Here is a 13607-nt window from a genome sequence, read left to right on the forward strand (position 1 = left end):
GCGTACCGCAAAAAAAAAAAAAAAAAAAAGTATCCTAAAGAGAGGGAAAAAATAGGTAAGTTTTTAAATGTCACTAAATAAGTTCTTAATAGGGTAACTAATTCATCCAAGATGTTACATTTTGGTGGTGTTGATGTTTTAAATTGGGCAAAAAAAAGAAACTAGGTTAGAGCAATTAGGAGGGTCACACAGGGGGTGGGGTGGTGGTGGGATGAACTGGGTGATTGGGATTGACATGTATACACTGATGTGGATAAAATGGATGACTAATAAGAATGGTAGCCTAATGGTAGCCAAGTAAACATAGAACCTCACACCAAAGGCCTATTTACTGCAGTAATGTTTACCCAGCACATCATATCTGGCTCTCAACAGTAAAATCAAGTGGTATGCTAAACGGCAAAAAGCGTCATCTGAAGAGGCAAAAGCAAACATCAGAACCTGATTCAAATATAGCAGATATTTTGGAATTGTCAGACCAGGAATTCTGAATAACCATAATATACTGAGGACTCTAAAAGGAAGAGTTCACAACATATAATAACAGATGGGTAATGTAAACCGAGATAGGGGAACTCTTAGAGTCAAAAGGAAATGTCAGAAATAAAAACCTCTGTAACAGAGATGAAGAATGCCTTTGATGGTCTCATCAGAATAATCCTCTGGGCCCAGAAAATAATTGGTGATCTTGAAGGTATGTCAGTCAAAACTTCCCAAACTGAAAAGAAAAAAGACTGGAAAAAACAATATTCAGGAACTGTGGTATAATTCAAAAAGTGTAACATGCCCATAATGGCAATACCAGAAAGAGAAGAAAGAACAGAAGAAATATTTGTAGTATTAACAGCTGAGAATTTTCCAAAATTATTAACAAACACCAAACCACAGATTCAAGAAACTCACAGAATACCAAGCAGGATTAATACAAAAATAAACTCAAAATGGATACCAAGCAGGATGAATACAAAAATAAACTCAAAAGGCCTAAATGTGGGATTGATACTATGAAATTCCTAGAGGAAAATGTAGGCAGAACACCCTTTGACATAAATCACAGCAATATCTTTTTGGATTTGTCTCCTAGAGTAATGGAAATAAAAATAAACAAATGGGACATAATTAAACTTAATAGCTTTTGCACAGCAAAGGAAACCATAAACAAAACAAAAAGACAACCTACAGAATGAGAGAAAATATTTGCAAACAATATGACTGACAAGGAATTAATCTCCAAAATATACAAGCAGCTCATGCAGCTCAATATCAAAAGCAAACAACCCAATCAAAAAATGGGCAGAAGATCTAAATAGACATTTCTCCAAAGAAGATATACAGATTGCTAACAAACACATGAAAAGATGCTCAACATCACTAATCATTAGAGAAATGCAAATCAAAACTACAATGAGGTATCACCTCACACCAGTCAGAATGGCCATCATCAAAAAATCTACAAACAGGGCTTCCCTGGTGGCGCAGTGGTTGAGAGTCTGCCTGCCAATGCAGGGGACATGGGTTCGTGCCCCAGTCCGGGAAGATCCCACATGCCGCAGAGCGGCTAGGCCCATGAACCATGGCGGCTGAGCCTGCGCGTCTGGAGCCTGTGTTCCGCAACGGGAGAGGCCACAACAGTGAGAGGCCCATGTACCACAAAAAAAAAAAATCTACAAACAGTAAATGCTGGAGAGGGTGTGGAGAAAAGGGAACCCTTTGGCACTGTTGGTAGGAATGTAAATTGGTGCAGCCACTATGGAGAACAGTAGGGAGGTTCCTCAGAAAACTGAAAATAGAGTTACCATATGATCCAGCAATTCCAGCAATTCTGGGCATACATCTGGAGAAAACTCTAATTCAAAAAGATACATGCACTCCCATGTTCATAGCAGCACTATATACAACAGCCGAGACATGGCAGCAACCCAAGTGTCCATCCACAGATGAATGAATAAAGATGTGGTCTATATATACAGTGGAGCCTTAGCCATAAAAAAGAAGGAAATAATGCCATTTGCAGCAACATGGATGGACCTAGAGATTATACTAAGTGAAGTAAGCCAGACAAAGACAAGTATCATATGATACCACTTATAGATGGAACCAAAGAAAAAAATACAAATGAACTTACGTACAAAACAGAAATAGACCCACAGACATAGAAAACAAACTTTACCAGAGGGGAAAATGGAGGGGAGGGATAAATTAGGAGTTTTAGATTAACATATACACACTACTATATATAAAATAAATAACCAACAGGGATCTACTGTACAGCACAGGGAACTATACTCAATATTTTGTATTAACCTATAAGGGAAAAGAATCTGAAAAAGAACAGATGTATATATGTATAACTGAATCACTTTGCTGTGCACCTGAAACTAACACAACATTGTAAATCAACTATATTTGAATTTCTTAAAAAAGAAAGAAAAAGAAAATACTTTGAGATGAATGAAAATGAAGACATAATACATCAAAAGTTATAGAATGCAGCTAAAAGAGTGCTTAGAGGACAGTTTACAACCGTAAATACCTGTATTAATAAAGAAAAAGGTCTCAAAGCAGTAACCTAACCTGTCATCTTAAGGCACTGGAGAAAGAAGAGCAAACTAAACCTAAAGCAAGCAAAAGAAAGGAAATAACAAAGATGATAGATAAAGAAAATAGAGGCTAGAAAAAGTAGAGGAAAATCAATGAAACTAAAAGCTGTTTCTTTGAAAAGAGGTGTCAAAAGTTGAAAAAACTTTAGCTAAATTGACCAAGGAAAAAAAAAGAGAAAACTCAAAACTATTAGAAAATGGTGAAAGAGGGAGCATTACTAACAACCTTAACAGAAGTCAAAAGGATCATAAAGGAATACATAAAGGATCATAAAGGAATCATAAGGATCCTAAAAGATCATAAAGGAACACAATTGTGTGCAAATAACTTAGATCATAAAGGATCATAAAGGAATACAATGAACAACTGTATGCAAATAACTTAGATGAAATGGGCAAATTCCATTTTTCTCTGATTCTGTGGATTATCATTTCACTCTCTTCATAGTGTCCTTTGATACACAAAAGTTTTTAATTTTGATGAAGTCATATGTATTTGTTTTACTTTTGTTGACTATATTTTTAGTGTCATAGTTGAGAAAATATTGCCAAATACAAAGTCATAAAGATTTGCCCGTTTTATAGTTTTAACTATTGAGGTTAGGTCTTTGATCCATTTTAAGTTAATTTTTGTAAGTGGTGTAAAGTAAAAGGGTGCAACTTCATTCTTTTGCATGTGGCTCTCTATCTGTTTATTATTTATTATCTAATTATTTTTATCTATTATCTAATGATCTGATTATTCATTTGTTGGAAAGAGTGTTGTTTCCCCCATTGAATTTTCCTGGCTTCCTTGTCAATATCCAACTGAGTATAAATGTATAGGTTTATTTCCAAACTCTCAATTCTGTTTTGTTGTTCTGTATGTGTATCCTTTGCTAGTACCACACAGGCCTGATTACTGTAGCTTTGTATTAGGGTTTGAAATCAGGAAGTCTGAATCCTCCAACTTTGTTCTTTTTCAAGATTCTTTTAGCTATTCAGGGTCTCTTGAAATTCCATATGAATTTTAGGATGGCCTTTTCTGGGGCTTCCCTGGTGGTGCAGTGGTTGAGAGTCTGCCTGCCAATGCAGGGGACACGGGTTCGTGCCCCGGTCTGGGAAGATCCCACATGCCGTGGAGTGGCTGGGCCCGTGAGCCATGGCCGCTGAGCCTGCGCATCTGGAGCCTGTGCTCCACAACGGGAGAGGCCACAACAGTGAGAGGCCCACGTACTGTTAAAAAAAAAAAAAAGCACCATTGGAATTGTGATAGGGATTGCAATGAATAGAAAGATTGCTTTTTGTAGTACTGTCATCCTAACAATATTAGGTCTTCCACTCCATTAACACAAGATGTCTTTCCATGTATCTAAATCTTTAATTCTTCCATCAAGTTTTATAGCTTTTACTGTGTAAGTTTTACACCTCTTTGGTTAAATTTATTCCCCAATATTTAATTCTTTGTGATGCTATTGCAAATGGAATTGTTTTCTTAATTTCATTATGGGATTACTCATTGCTAGTATATAGAAATACAACTGATTTATGTGTGTTGATTTTGTATGCTGTAACTTTGATAAATTCACTCATTAGTTCTAACAGTTTTTTATGAATTTCTTAAGATTTCCTGCATAATGAGATCATGTTTTCTATGAGCAGATTTAACTGGACTTGTTCCTTTCCTATTTGGAAGCTTTTTATTTCTTTTTCCTGCCTAATTACTCTGGCTAGAAGTTCTAGTCACATGTTAAATAGAAGTGGCAAAAGCAGCATCCTTTTCTTGTTCCTAATGTTTCTGTTAAAGCTTTCAGTGTTCATCACTGAGTATGATGTTAGCTCTCATATTACATATGTGTGCCCTTTATAATGTTAAGGAAGGTCTCTTCTATTCCTAGTTTATTGGGTGTTTTTACCATGAAAGGGTGTTAGATTTTGTCAGATGCTTCTTTTTTTTTTAGACCAATTTTTATACTGTTTTTCCACTTAACATTTTTATTTATTTATTTTATTATTTATGGCTGTGTTGGGTCTTCGTTTCTGTGCGAGGGCTTTCTCTAGTTGCGGCAAGCGGGGGCCACTCTTCATCACGGTGCGCGGGCCTCTCACTATCGCAGCCTCTCTTGTTGCGGAGCACAGGCTCCAGACGCGCAGGCTCAGTAATTGTGGCGCACGGGCCCAGTTGCTATGCGGCATGTGGGATCGTCCCAGACCAGGGCTCGAACCCATGTCCCCTGCATTGGCAGGCAGACTCTCAACCACTGCGCCACCAGGGAAGCCCTGTCAGATGCTTCTTTTGCATCTATTGAGATGATCTTGTGGGGTTTTTCTTTCATTCTATTAAGGTGGTCTATTGCATGGATTGATTTTCATATCTTGAACCACCTTGCATTCCAGTGATAAATCCCATTTGCTCATGGTGTATAATGCTTTTAATGGACTGTTAGATTCTGTTTTCTAGTATTTTTTTGAGAAATTTTACACCAATATTAATAAAAGATAGTAGTAGCCTGTAGTAGTTTTCTTTCCTTGTTTGTGTCTAGCTTTGGTATCAGAGTAGTGCTGGTCTCTTAGAATGAGTTCACACATGTTACCTCCTCTTCAGATTTTGGAAGAGTTTGAGGACGATTGGTGTTAATTCTTTAAATGTTTGGTAGGATTCACTAGTGAGACCATTGGTCCTGGGCTTTTCTTTGTTGGGAAGTTGTTTTTTTGTTTGTTTCTTTTTGTGGTATGCAGGCCTCTCACTGCCGTGGCGTCTCCCGTTGCGGAGCACAGGCTCCGGACGCGCAGGCTCAGCGGCCATGGCTCACGGGCCCAGCCGCTCCGCGGCATGTGGGATCTTCCCGGACCGGGGCGCGAACCCATGTCCCCTGCATCGGCAGGTGGACTCTCAACCACTGCGCCACCAGGGAAGCCCCGTTGGGAAGTTTTTGGTTACTGATTCACACTCCATACTTGTTTGGATACATTCACATTTCCTACTTTTTACTGTGTTCCGTAAGTTTCAGCATGCTGGTTTATAGTGTTGTTCGCATTCTCTAGTTCTTTACTGATCTTCTCTGTGGCGGTTCTGTCCATTGTTGAAAGTAGAGTATTGAAATCTATTATTGTCGAACTGTCTTTTTTCCCTTCAAGTCTGTCAGTTAGGCAACTTTCTAAAAGTATATGAAGAGTGAGATCCCATTTTTCCTTGTTTATATATGTGTGTAAGTAACATACAGTCTGCAAGGATATTTGCCACATTGCTAGTAGTTCACTCTTACTTTTGGAATTACCAGTTTTTGTATTTTCTTTTTGTCTTGTAATTTTCTAATTCATCAGCAACAAATATTTATTATTTGCATTAAAAAGAAAAAGTTAAAAATATGTCTTAGGGGCTTCCCTGGTGGCGCAGTGGTTGAGAGTCCGCCTGCCGATGCAGGGGACGCGGGTTCGTGCCCCGGTCCGGGAAGATCCCACGTGCCGCGGAGCGTCTGGGCCCATGAGCCATGGCCGCTGAGCCTGTGCGTCCGGAGCCTGTGCTCCGCAACGGGAGAGGCCACAACAGTGAGAGGCCCGTGTACCGCAAAAAAAAAAAAAAAAAAAAGTCTTAAAGAAATCTACATTTAGAAGGTGAGTGAAGCAAAAAGAGCCAGTTACAGAGATTTTTTAAATAAGACCATTGGCCACGGATGAGAGTGCAGTGTCATGGGAGCAGGAAGTGTTTGGTCAGTAGTGTGGTGTCCAGAAAGATCCAGTAGGATGGGAATTGGGGAGAGGCTGTTGGATTTGGTCATCAGCATGGGTCACCAGGACCTTTGGTAGATCGGTGTCAAGAGAGTGCTGGACAGTGAAAGAAAGAATTAGAAAGAAATGAAAATGACAGGTATAGATTGCTTTTTCTAAAAATTTTTATCTGAAAGGTACAAAACAGAGAGGATGATATTATGAAAGGAAACAAAGGATAATGAAAGAATTTTTTAGAAATAATAGGCAAACAGTTCTTGTTTATCAGAAATGTCTGTGCTGTGACCTATATTGTAATTTATTCTAATTTTTTCATTTAGGGTTTCAAGTGGAGGTTGTAAAAGCTTGATTAGCAGAATATTAACATATCATATACTTGTAAACAGTATGTGTTAATGTCTGTTTTCTCTTTACCTGACTCAGTGGTTCACTCCTTTGACTTTCTCTCACAAACATTTGTATTTTCTTCCTCATGTAACAGGAGCTATTTAGTCTTGTGCTCAGTGTCGTCGAAGAATTTCCCCCGTTTTATGTTCTTTCAAGAATTTTCCTGGGAGTTCCCTGGTGACCTAGTGGTTAGGATTCCGGGCTTTCACTGCCGTGGCCCAGGTTCAATCCCTGATTGGGGAACTGAGATCCCACAAGCCGTGCAGCACAGCCCCCCCACCAAAAAAAAAAAAGAATTTTCTCCCATTTTATGTTCTTTCAATTGAATCGAAGTTTTACTTCGCTCTACTTTGTTTTAGCCATAGACCCAGGTTCTTCTAATGAAGTTCAGAGTTTACATGGCTTTTTCTTTCTTTCATTGTTGTTGTTTTTATGCAACCCTTGATTCAACCAATTTAGGTTCTTATAATGTTTCCACTTTATTATTCATTGGAATGCGGTTAAACTCTATCAGAAGGCATTTAGCTAAATGAAGAATTGAGTGATTTTGAAGGCTGAATAATACATCCTTTATGCATATGATGTCCTTCCTCTTCATTTTTCATCATGGATAAGAAGACGAAGAATCTTGGTTGCATTCCTACGGATCATGATGAACAGCAAAACAAGAAAAAAGGGAGGCACCCCAGTGACCCGTGATCCTCATGTGTAAACAGAAAGAAATAAAGCAGTCTGAAATGTATTAGCTCCTAAACTCATTTTTACCTGGTATTTATCTTCCTGGACTTCTTACAAATAATATACTTTATTTATGATGGGGCTTATTTGAACCCTCTCCCCACGCCTCTTTCAGGTGGATGCTGGCTCTTTGTTCTCCTTCATTATTTGTTAGGTTTGGGGGAGATCAGTGTCACCCTAATCCCTTATTGCACACTCAGAAAACCATAAAAACGTGCTCCTTTCAGAATTAGGTTATCTAGCTAAAACACCATCTTCCCTTATTTAAGTTCTTTTCTATTGAATTCCAAGCTTTGATGCTGTTTTCTACTAAATGTCGTTAGCCTTACAGTACTTAGTTCTCAATTTTAGTGACCTTCGTTCTTATCATTCACCTCCCATGTCCATTACTTAGAATTGCCCCAGTTTTGAAATCCCAAATTACAGAATCCCACTTTACCCACTTTCTCATACCCAGCATACCTATTCTTGACTTCATAAAAGCTTCTGCTCTCAGTTATCCCATTTTCCCCAAGTTCTCAACTCCTTCTGGACCTTCTTCCTTCCCTGTAGCCACATGGTTTGTCATTTTGTCACTCTTTAATAATTGCTTCCCAGTATCTTTCCCCTTTGTCCTTGTTGAACCTAGACTGCTGTGAACTGTTGGAGAAAATCCCATGGTTATGCAGATTGGAGCCACTAAATTCATGTTCTTCAACTTGGCCTAGATTCTCCAAGGCATTTACACATCGCTTCCTAGCCTTCTGCCAACGGTGCTCCCTGCCCTGCTGAGACTCGTTCCTCCACCATCCTCTCTGCATCTCCTTCCCTCGTTCTCTCTGCCTCTACCGTCTCAGTGTCTGAAGCTCACAGACCCTCTTGTGTCTTTACTGCCTTGACGACCCCAGCACAGTCAGCCCCGCCAGCTACTCGCTTTCCAGCGGGCGGCCCCTGCGCTCGCGGCCTGCACCACAGTCTGGCTTCCTGCCTCCCCTCTCTGCTGACTATTCTCTTGAACGTCAGCGGTGGCCCCCAAATGGCCAAGACGGGCGGCTGCTGTTCGCCTGACTCTTGACTGACCCTCTAGCAGCACTTGCTGCTGTGGACGTCTCTCCCTGGGCGCCTGTGGTTTTGTTCTCAGCGATGTGTTCCTGCCGTCTGTTTCCTTTGTGCTTCCTCTTCCTACCAGCGCCTAAATGCTTCCTCCCTTCAGCGCTGCTCCCTTAGACACAGTCCCCCAGGGGGTTATTGCTGCTCACCGTGTTGTCGCTTCAGGGTCGTTTTTCGCTGTCTCAAGCTCTCCGCTGGCCCCTAGAAGCTCCGGTCTCGCTGTGCATCAGGCACTTACATTCGTGCGTTATCCCCACAGGCATCTGGAACTCAGCGCATCCGAAACTGAAGCCCGCTTCCTCCCCATCACACCCTTTCCGGTGCCCCCTTTCCCTGCGGTGGCGCTCCCCCAGCTCACTCAGGCTGTGGGGAGTTTTCGTGGACATGTCCAGCTGCCTCATGTTTTGTATCTGCTCCGTCACCAAGAGCAGCTTATTCTCCCTCCTCCACTTCTCTTCTCTGTCCTTCTCTGTGTCTTCTGTGTCTTTTGCTCAGGGTAGGCCCTCAGCGCTTCTCCCCAGATTATTGCGAAGGACTCCTTTCCTTCAGGCTGGACCTCCTTCTTCTGAACAACACACTGATCCTTTTACTCTCCGTAGACGCGTTTAGTGGTTCTAGGAGCTCTTAACTTACTGCTCGGAGCCCTCTTGCTCTGACTTGTGCCTGTGTCTATCCTGCGGGTGGTACCCTTTGGTTCCGTCATACAGAGCAACTTAAAAACCAACTCTTCCATTTAAAGCTCTTTATGTAAGACAGCAACAATATGTCGTTGTCATGAGGAAAGCACTTAAATTTTACTTGGAGAAATGTTATTAAAAGTCAAATTTCTTATGACTTTTTCTCACAGTAATTTTAGCATGCAGCTCATTTTAGTAGAATATGATGTTTATTGTATTCCTTCTACACTGCAATTTTATTGAATTAATTTTAGCATCTTCAGAATTAAAAGTTTGCTGAAAATGTGTTTAAGGGTACCATAATGAGGCTTTATATTATTAGAAAGATTATCTTATATTAGAAAATGTTGTGGTCAAGCATAATTTTCCTTCTTGCCTTAATGGCCTGCATGCTTAAATGTAATGTTCTGTTACTATGAAATGTGTACAGCTCTACCTTAGAACTAATGCTGTTGTAACAGCATAGAGAGAGCATTTATACTGTGTCTTTCTACCTTAGTAACTTTTGTTAAGGACACGTTATTTCCATTTTAGTCAGACGGAGCTGCATTTTTATCCAGCTGACCAAAGCAAGGCAGGATGCACAGAAGTCAGTGAAGGATGCGTCAGGGTTCTTTTACCTCATTTGCAGGCACTGCGGTGGAAAATGCAGGACAGACCGACTGCTGACTCGCCAGCGCAAACAGCAGTGACGAGACTGTCCAGCTCCCCAAGAGCCACAAGATAAATGCCTGCCCCTCTTTCCAGAGGCTTTTGTTACGAGCACAGTGCTGTGCTCACATCTCAGCCCCATCTTATTCCACGCTGCTGCCCTTTTAATCCCTCTTACCTTGTTCAGTTATTTTCCATAGCACTTGTCACCCCCTAATGTTTACTATAATATGTATTTACAATTTCCTTACTTTTGAAGTTTACTGTTTATTGTCTGTTTCTCCCCCTAGAGCGCCTGCTCCATGACAGGAATGTGTGTCCCTTGTGCTCAGTGACATAAACAAAATACCCAGAGTAGTGCCCGGCACATAGTAGGTATTCATTCATTCACAGGAGTTTCTGTCAGGCGTCCAAGAGGAAGTGTTGAGTGAGCAGTTAGATGTACAAGTAGGAGAGAGAACGGAACTGAAATGTAGGTTGAAGACTCTTCAGTGGATTCATGAGAGCTGAGACTTCATGAGGTTGCAAAAGTGAGTTTAGATGGGAAAGGTGGGTGGAAGGAATGAGCTCTGGGATGACCCAGCATTTACAAGTTGGGGAGAGTAAGTGGGAGCAGCTAAAAGGTAGTGTGATTCCATTTATATGAAGTATCCATCATAGGCACCCCTAGAGACAAAGTAGATTCGTGGTTGCCCACAAGTAGGGGAAGAGGAGTGACTGCTAATGGGCTTTCCGTTCTTTTGGCGGGTAGTGAAAATGTTCTGAAAGTAGGTGGTGGTGATGGTTGTACCACTCTGAATATACTAAAAACCATTGAACTATACAGTTTCAGTGGACGGATTTTGTGATATATGAAGTATATCGCAATAAAGCTATAAAAACATGTAAAAATACCGATCCTTGTTCCCAGTTGAAAATATTAATTTTAAAATTATTTTCATGGAAATGACTCTGACAAGTATAGGTTTCTGGTAACTGACCATACTGCTGAACTGAATGAATAAGCATTTTCAGAACTCTAATGGAAAACTGATGAATTCATAACAGTGCTAACAAAAGACCAAGATGAAAAAAAATTAATTACATGGGACTGAGTGAACTGATGAGGATGATTATAATTTTTGTGACTTTCTGTTTGAATAAAAAAAAAAAAATCCCACAAGGACCCAGAGGCAAAAAAATATACAAATCAATTTTCACTGCAGAGTAAAGGAGCTGTTACAATGGAGGATTCCTGGACTGAATGTCAATATTATGACACAGTGTGAGTGTGTTTCGTGTTTGGTAATTGCAGTCATTGTTGCTTTTGTTGTGGCCATCCATTTACAATGCTTGGTGTCAGTTTATTTATCTCTTGTAAAAATAAAATACAGTGTGTGTGTGTGAAAAAAAATGAATACAGTAAATAAATAAATAAATAAAATTATTATACTTTGCAAAAAATAAATGGAGACGCTAAAATAATAAAAACATGACTTTTTTTTTTTTTTTTTTTTTGCAGTACGCGGGCCTCTCACTGTTGTGGCCTCTCCCGTTGTGGAGCACAGGCTCCGGACGCGCAGGCTCAGCGGCCATGGCTCACGGGCCCAGCTGCTCCGCGGCATGTGGGATCTTCCCGGACCGGGGCACGAACCCGTGTCCCCTGCATCGGCAGGCGGACTCTCAACCACTGCGCCACCAGGGAAGCCCAAACATGACTCTTTATATGCATTTCCAATATCAGAGAACTCATTGTGGGTCTAAACCGAAACATATTCATCTAGGTCAATTCTTACAGAAGAGTGAACTGATTTGTAGGAGCCATCTCAGGAGTTTTAAAAGCACAGATTGCTGATAAATTCATTTGCCAAAAAAATTAGCTGCTTAGGCTTCCAAGGACTCACTAAGCAGTCTCCTTCCCATCCAATCAGTATGTGGGTAAGAGTGGGCCGTGAGCACACTGCCCTGGCAGCATCTGAGTGCTGACCCATCTCCACACGTAAATACTTTCTCCTCTCCCGGTCTTCTTGTAAACACACACATGCACACACGTACCTAAGATGGGGCGTGGTGAGCACGTCCATAGTCGTCAGACTGCAGGGTGGCAAATAGTTTGTCTGTCCCCTACCTAGCTCATGACCCCGCACCCTGACTGGGGAGGATGCATTTTCCTGTGTGAGAAGAACAGGTTTAAAGCCCACGGGCCATGCTTTTATTTCTTAAAGACAGATTTCTCCTCCTTGGAAGGATATTCAGGAGGGTCAGTTTCCCTCTACCCTTATATTCTTATGCTTTTAATCAGCTTACTTATTGTTGTTCTCTGAATGATATAAAAAGGAATCATTAAAAAGAAGGGGTGAGGGGCTTCCCTGGTGGCGCAGTGGTTGAGAGTCCACCTGCCGATGCAGGGGACGTGGGTTCGTGCCCCGGTCCGGGAAGATCCCACATGCCGCAGAGCGGCTGGGCCCGTGAGCCATGGCCGCTGAGCCTGCGCGTCCGGAGCCTGTGCTCCACAACGGGAGAGGCCACAACAGTGAGAGGCCCGCGTACCGCAAAAAAAAAAAAAAAAATCATTCTAAATATGAGATTCTTTGGAATTACATCCAATGTAAGCCTACTTTACGGGGCTTGTATACAACAAATAAAAAGTAAAAATTAAGACGTTTAATTCTAAAATGATTCAACTTTTCATTCAGCATCCTGAGAAAAAAATTAAAACTTGGATTCTGTTTTCTAACATTCATATACATATGACTTCTGGCTTATTTTTGTGATTGTTGTCATAAGAAACTGGAAGAACTGTTCACTGTATGTATTTCAAAGGTCATTTATCAACAGTTTGTACAGTTTTGGAATGTGGCATCAAGAAGCATTAGCCTGGAAGGTTTATTCCCCAGTGCCAAGCTCGCGGTCCACACTGAAGCGCTGAGCTCCGGTCCCAGCTTCATCCTGTGGCGTCTTTATCAAGTGGAGGCTGTGGCACGAGGAACAACTTTAATCCCTCATAAGGACAGCTGGTTTCCATGGTGTATGGGGACATGGGGAACCTGACACACAGAGCAGCCCAGATCAGATCAGTCTGGTGTTTAATTTCACACCAAAATGAAAATCCTGGAGGATGTAAACAATAAATGTGACCCGCACCCTCAGAGAGTCTCCAGTCTAGTCTTGGGGACAAAACTGATGCCCCCCTTACGAGTTCTTCTTAAGCTTCCATCTTCAAGTCGTCCTCTCTCCTCCTTGCCTTCTTCCTCGAGGACCTTGCCCCCATCAGTGACTTAGCTGTGCCTGAACACTGACTTTTTCACGTGTGTGTCTCCAGACCAGACCTCTCATCTGACCAGAGGCATCTCAGGTCAGCAACCGTAAACGTGCTGTGGGTGCCCTGCGCCTCCCCGCCCGCCGTCCCTCTGCTGGTGAACGGCCCCGTCACGGTCTCTCGTTCGACCGTGTTCCCGGACTGGCACAGTGCCTGGCACAAGTATTTATTAGACAGCTTAATAAGTAAATATATCAACAGTTATTATATAATGAAATGATGAGTTATAATCCACACCTTTATTAAAAATTTTATTGGCTACACCTCATATAAGAGGCACTGTGTTAGGCCTTGGGGATGTAGTGGTAAATAAAACAGATATTAATGGAATTCACAATCTAGTGTAGAGTTGGGGTAATAGACTATCTAATGTGGTAGTTTCATCAGAGAGCTGGAGGAATCATGACTTCACAAAGGGTGTGAGAAAAATGGATACATTTCCTTAAGCAAACAACAAAA

General features: G+C 41.3%; 1 protein-coding gene across 2 annotated transcripts in view; it reads left to right on the forward strand.

The window, feature by feature from the left end:
• Nucleotides 1-13607, forward strand: part of MICU2 (mitochondrial calcium uptake 2) — a 91599-nt gene that overhangs the window by 29177 nt on the left and 48815 nt on the right. The gene's annotated exons all lie outside the window — the stretch shown is intronic.

The sequence above is a fragment of the Aethalodelphis obliquidens genome, unplaced genomic scaffold (genome assembly GCF_003676395.1).
Source record: "Aethalodelphis obliquidens isolate GAN/ISIS:26980383/991018 unplaced genomic scaffold, ASM367639v1 scaffold16, whole genome shotgun sequence".
In the NCBI taxonomy this organism is placed as follows: domain Eukaryota; kingdom Metazoa; phylum Chordata; class Mammalia; order Artiodactyla; family Delphinidae; genus Aethalodelphis; species Aethalodelphis obliquidens.